At 43.7% G+C, this 6,974-nt stretch overlaps 1 pseudogene across 1 annotated transcript; it reads left to right on the top strand.

Moving 5' to 3' along the window:
- Positions 1-708: 708 nt before the first annotated feature.
- On the top strand, positions 709-6,472 carry LOC311126149 (toll-like receptor 1; annotated as a pseudogene). Its single transcript has 3 exons — positions 709-725; positions 4,094-5,547; positions 6,207-6,472. The product of its transcript is annotated as a toll-like receptor 1 (transcript).
- Positions 6,473-6,974: the final 502 nt, after the last annotated feature.

Genomic DNA, 6,974 nt, shown 5'->3' with positions numbered 1-6,974 from the left:
GACATTGAATGTTCCTGAGTGGCCTAGTTACAGTTTTGACTTAAATCGGCTTGAAAATCTATGGTAAGACTTGAAAATGTCTGTCTAGCAATGATCAACAACCAACTTCACAGAGCTTGAAGAATTTTTTTAAAGAATAATGTGCAAATATTGTACAATCCAGGTGGGCAAAGCTCTTAGAGACTTACCCAGAAAGACTCACAGCTGTAATCGCTGCCAAAGGTGATTCTACCATGTATTGACTCAGGGGTTTGAATGCTTATGTAAATTAGATATTTCTGTATTTCATTTTCAATAAATGTGCAAAAAAATTCTAAAAACATGTTTTCACTTTGCCATTATTGGGTATTGTGTGAATTCAGGCTGTATCACGACACAATGTGGAATAAGTCAAGGGGTATTAATACTTTCTGAAGGCACTGTACTTTCTCAACGTCTAGTTTTGATTTACATTTGGTTGAGTTGTCAACTAACTTGAATTTAACGTGAAATCAATCAAAATGTCACCATGTCATTGGATTTAGGTTAAAAGTTGAATTTTTAAAAAGATGAAATTCCCTTACTTTGATGACTTTCTGTAAAACCAATACGTTGATTCAACCAGTTTTTGCCCAGTGGGTTGCCCGTCTTTTTAATGCTTTTCGGTCAATATATATATATTTTTTAATCTAAAGTGGTGCTCCACCTAATTGAAAAGTGCTGGGGCAAATGGCAGCTCTCCACAGGTATCCTGGTGGCCTTGCTGTGCTGATCATTGTGGATGGAAATCACCTCAATGCTACAAGAGACATATCATATACAATTTACTATCTAAAAAGTTATCCAAATTTTTACTTATCAATATTGTTGTTGTTTTTTATCTAAAGTGGTGCCCCACCTAATTGAAAAGTGCTGGGCCTCTAAATGTAAGTCAAATTTCAGACTTACAGTGGGGGAAAAAAATATTTAGTCAGCCACCAATTGTGCAAGTTCTCCCACTTAAAAAGATGAGAGAGGCCTGTAATTTTCATCATAGGTACACGTCAACTATGACAGACAAATTGAGGGAAAGAAATCCAGAAAATCACATTGGAGGATTTTTAATGAATTTATTTGCAAATTATGGTGGAAAATAAGTATTTGGTCACCTACAAACAAGCAAGATTTCTGGCTCTCACAGACCTGTAACTTCTTCTTTAAGAGGCTCCTCTGTTCTCCACTCGTTACCTGTATTAATGGCACCTGTTTGAACTTGTTATCAGTATAAAAGACACCTGTCCACAACCTCAAACAGTCACACTCCAAACTCCACTATGGCCAAGACCAAAGAGCTGTCAAAGGACACCAGAAACAAAATTGTAGACCTGCACCAGGCTGGGAAGACTGAATCTGCAATAGGTAAGCAGCTTGGTTTGAAGAAATCAACTGTGGGAGCAATTATTAGGAAATGGAAGACATACAAGACCACTGATAATCTCCCTCGATCTGGGGCTCCACGCAAGATCTCACCCCGTGGGGTCAAAATGATCACAAGAACGGTGAGCAAAAATCCCAGAACCACACGGGGGGACCTAGTGAATGACCTGCAGAGAGCTGGGACCAAAGTAACAAAGCCTACCATCAGTAACACACTACGCCGCCAGGGACTCAAATCCTGCAGTGCCAGACGTGTCCCCCCCCTTAAGCCAGTACATGTCCAGGCCCGTCTGAAGTTTGCTAGAGTGCATTTGGATGATCCAGAAGAGGATTGGGAGAATGTCATATGGTCAGATGAAACCAAAATATAACTTTTTGGTAAAAACTCAACTCGTCGTGTTTGGAGGACAAAGAATGCTGAGTTGCATCCAAAGAACACCATACCTACTGTGAAGCATGGGGGTGGAAACATCATGCTTTGGGGCTGTTTTTCTGCAAAGGGACCAGGACGACTGATCCGTGTAAAGGAAATAATTAATGGGGCCATGTATCGTGAGATTTTGAGTGAAAACCTCCTTCCATCAGCAAGGGCATTGAAGATGAAACGTGGCTGGGTCTTTCAGCATGACAATGATCCCAAACACACCGCCCGGGCAACGAAGGAGTGGCTTCGTAAGAAGCATTTCAAGGTCCTGGAGTGGCCTAGCCAGTCTCCAGATCTCAACCCCATAGAAAATCTTTGGAGGGAGTTGAAAGTCCGTGTTGCCCAGCGACAGCCCCAAAACATCACTGCTCTAGAGGAGATCTGCATGGAGGAATGGGCCAAAATACCAGCAACAGTGTGTGAAAACCTTGTGAAGACTTACAGAAAATGTTTGACCTGTGTCATTGCCAACAAAGGGTATATAACAAAGTATTGAGAAACTTTTGTTATTGACCAAATACTTATTTTCCACCATAATTTGCAAATAAATTCATTAAAAATCCTACAATGTGATTTTCTGGATTTTTTTTCCTCATTTTGTCTGTCATAGTTGACGTGTACCTATGATGAAAATTACAGGCCTCTCTCATCTTTTTAAGTGGGAGAACTTGCACAATTGGTGGCTGACTAAATACTTTTTTCCCCCACTGTATGTAACTCAACATTTTAATTATGTAACTCAGAATTTCAGATTTGCATATCTCAACATTTCTAGTTCGTATTTCGACAGAATAGACAGATCAGCGCAGATTGCCGTCACACTATCTGACGTCACGTAAGACAATGTATCTTTCCAAGAATGAAGAAGTGTAACATGAAAAAAGGAATTTGAAGGAAATGGCAACCAAAGTAAAATCTAAGAATCCATGTGGAAAAAGAGGAACCTAACAATGACCTCCAGTCTTCTTCCCCATCAGTGAACACATAAATACTGGTATCAGAAGCACTTTATTTGACAAGTACATTTGCACATAGGCCAGCCTAGCTGGAATTAGACAATGTACAATCAGAGTACAGACACAAAGTCAAAACATATAACTCTGGAGTAAAGCTGATTGACGGTGAGGATATCCAATTTTACAGACGGGTAAATAGCTGCAGACTCAAAACTCAACTGGTAGAACTGTTCGAACAGCAAACTTCAAGCTGACGAAGGACTACGTGAAACAGTCTAGTTACCTCTTTGCAGAAGAAGCCGTGGCCAGGCAAAGGTAAATGTTTCAATTTTCACATTGATTTCTGATGGATATACTCTTTATTTAGAGTTTTAATATTACATTTATTTGGTGTTTTTTTAAAACATTTTCATGACATTTTCAATCAAGCCACTTGTGAATTTCAGATAGCTGTATATATTAATGTGTTAAAGCTACATTCAAATCTTTTCATTTGACAAGTTTGTTACATTTGACTCATTTATTTCTCCAGTATGTCTTTACTCTTTTGGACCGTTGCCGTCCCATCCCTCCTGACAGTCCAATGCATGGTTCCAGAGGGAGGAGAGAGAGGATTGGACCCGTGTGTCACTTCAAGACAGAGAATAAAGAATTCATCCTATCAGAACCTCAGCAGCGTGCCACCAAATCTGCCCGACGACACCCAACACCTAGACATTTCCCACAACAGCATCGATAGACTGGATGATGAGGACCTTACTGGGCTAACCCACCTTTGTCTCCTGAAGGCAACTCACTGCGGTCTGAGATTCATATCTCATAATGCATTTGTTCACACCACGAGGATCAGGGTCTTAAATGTATCTCACAACTGCTTGTCAACCAATCCCTGGGATCTCTCGCTGCCTCAACTCCAGATCCTGGACTTATCAAGCAACCTTATAGACAGCTATTGACTGCCAAGTACCTTTGAAAACCCGACTCATCTTGAATTCCTTGTGCTTGTAGCACAAATGCTATTTCAGTGAACAACAATGACTTTGACCCCCCCCCCCCTGAGAAACATATCTTTAAAACGCCTTGGTTTGGGTGTAGGAAGTGAGTGGCAGAGATATGAATCTGGTTCTCTCACCGTGTTCAAGGCCCTTCAGGAAATGACCCCTTGACGTACCTTTCGGTGAGAATTTTGACATTTTCAAGGACTTCCTCTTGGACTTGAATGAAACACAGACAGCAATACTAAGGTTGGTCAGGTTATTCCCAAAATAACTGCAATGTGTCCGGTGATCCTTTTGAGACATTGAAAGTAATGCGTCAGGTTAAAAAATCCCTCCCTCGTAAACGCTCACATTAACAGTTCTGTGTTGGTGAAGCTCATAAAGAATGTATGGTCATCACCACTTCAGGAACTCGCGTTTGTCAACATCACTTTATAACGAAGACACTCCGGACGGTTTTCAGTTCCCTAAGTCAGAACCACTCGGTCAACGTCCGATCGGTCATCGTGGACAAAGTAGCTGAAGGAGCCCATGTTTTTTCACCCCAAGATAAACATCAGCGTTGACTCTCTATCTCAGATGACATATCTAAAGTTCTCAGGGACTGGCATGAACATCTCACCATGCGACCTCATATCTGCTCTTCCTTCACTGGAGACCCCTGGATCTGTCTGACAACCTCCTTAGTGACATTGGGTTCTGGTGGCCGTCTTGCTCCTACACGTCGGTGTTCCCCGCACTGAGACAAGCTCTTTCTGAGCCACAATCGCTTCCTGAGTCTGGCCTTCATCTCAGACAAGACCCACCAGATGAAATCCCTCAGATCTCTGGACCTGAGCTTTAACTCCATCAGTATCGGTGAGCCGTGCTCCTGGCCTGAACAACCTGACTGACCTCAGCCTCAGTAACAACAACCTGGGCAACACTGTCTTCCACTTCCTCTCTCCGCACTTTGAACGGATCGACCTGTCCAAGACAGGGATTACTGCCATAACCCAGGAGGTCCTATTAGAGTTTCCTAGGTTAACACACCTCATCCTGAGCTCCAACAGTATACAGGTCATTCCTGTGGATCTCCACGCTTCCAATGCTGCTCTCTCTCTCTATTTTCGATCAGAACGCCATCACCTCCATCTCCCTGGCGACCTTGGAGGGTCTTCCTAGTCTGCGGACCCTCAAGGCAGGAAACAACCCTTTCACCTGCTCCTGTGACTCTTATAGGTTCGTGACGGCTCTGAATAAATCCCTGCATTCCTGATTGGCCCTTGGACTACGCCTGCAGTGAGCCGCCATCCCTTGCTGGCTTGTCATTGGCTCAGTATAAGCCCGGTAAACTGTCCTGTGAACCATGGCTTCAGGCAGCTACAGCATTAGCAGTAACCTTGGTCATCGCTGCTGCCTTGGGCCTCACCTTCTATGTCTCTGACGGTGTCTGGTACACCAAGATGCTGTGGGTGTGGATACGGGTGAAGAGGAGAGGGAGGACGAGGACAGATATGTTACGGGGACGCGTCTTTCCCGCTACCACTGCCTTCATCTCCTACAGCCAGCATGACTCTAGCTGGGTGGACAGCCAGCTGGTCCCGTCACTAGAGGGCACCGGTCTGTCCCTCTGCATCCATGAGCGGGACTTTGTCCCCGGCGAGTGGATCGTGGACAATATCATCAACTGCGTGGAGGCTAGCTACGAGACTATCTTCGTGCTTTCCAAGAACTTTGTCCACAGCAACTGGTGCAACTACGAGCTCTTCTTCGTCCAGCACGGGGCCATCAGGTATGGACTGTTTTATGGGACATTTTTATGGCTACTAACTCTGCTTCTGAATTCTGTTTTTGTCTCGAACAAAATGTTCCTCTCGGATTAATAAAGTATTTGTCTGTCTTCCTGTATCTCTCTCTCTTCTTTCTCTCTCATTCGCTCTCTCTCATTCTCTCTCTCTCTCTCTCTCCTCTCTCTCTCTCTCTCTCTCTCTCTCTCTCTCTCTCTCATTCTCTCTCTCTCTCTCTCTCTCTCTCTCTCTCTCTCTCTCTTTCTCTCTCTCTCTTTCTCTCTGTCTCTCTGTCTCTCTCTCTCTCTCTCTCTCTCTCTCTCTCTCTCTCTCTCTCTCTCTCTCCCTCTCTCTCTCTCTCTCTCTCTCTCTCTCTCTCTCTCTCTCTCTGTCTCTCTCTCTCTCTCTCTCTCTCTCTCCCTCTCTCTCTCTCTCTCTCTCTCTCTCTCTCTCTCTCTCTCTCTCTCTCTCTCTCTGTCTCTCCCTCTCTCTCTCTCTCTCTCTCTCTCTCTCTCTGTCTCTCCCTCTCTCTCTCTCTCTCTCTCTCTCTCCCTCTCTCTCTCTCTCTCTCTCTCTCTCTCTCTCTCTCTCTCTCTCTCTGTCTCTCTCTCTCTCTCTCTCTCCCTCTCTCTCTCTCTCTCTCTCTCTCTCTCTCTTGCATCAGCGTACAGCAGGACTCCCTGGTCTTCCTCCTCCTGGAGCCCATCCCTCCAGACTCTCTGCCTAGGAAGTTCCAGAACCTGCGGAGAATGCTGAGGCAGCAGACCTACCTGGAGTGGCCCCGGGGCCCGGGTCTGGAGAGGAGAGGAGAGGAAGAGACAGGTGTTCTGGAGCAGTCTGAAAGCTATGCTGAGGACAGCAGACGACAGCATGGTGCTGAAGGACCTGGCTGTAGACATAGCTGATACATTACCTCTGATGACAGGCTAGGGGCTGAGCATGGCACCTTTTGCTCCTGTATGATGTCATAGAATATGTCATTGGAAATACAATGTGTACGTGTCAGTGTTTCAATAACAATCTGACAACATTAAAAAAATATACATATATGATTTTATCAAATGTTTTTAAATAATTCTAAGGCCCATTTGTGATTTCATCAAATGTTTCTCATGCCTAAACACTATTCCTAAATGCCCAAACATTACGCCTAAATGCCCAAACATTATGCCTAAATGCCCAAACATTATGCCTAAATGCATTCCAAATCACAGCATATTATACATTTTGTATGGGCAATTAGAACTGTTGAGGATATGTCTCCAGCTACTGTTACTTAGCAGGAAAAGCAATGATTTCTATCAGTTGTGTGTGAATAGTATTTCAGGGTTTTATTAAAGGAATTATTTTGTATTTTTGTGTGTGAAGTTTAACTACAACATAACATCATATTTTGTGCTCTATTTACCTTCAATATTATTGAGTGGTAATG

The sequence above is a fragment of the Coregonus lavaretus genome, assembly GCF_964263955.1.
Source record: "Coregonus lavaretus genome assembly, contig: HAP1_SCAFFOLD_296, whole genome shotgun sequence".
Taxonomy (NCBI): domain Eukaryota; kingdom Metazoa; phylum Chordata; class Actinopteri; order Salmoniformes; family Salmonidae; genus Coregonus; species Coregonus lavaretus.
Note: the sequence above shows the minus strand (reverse complement) of the source record. Positions and strands in the feature narration are given on the sequence as shown.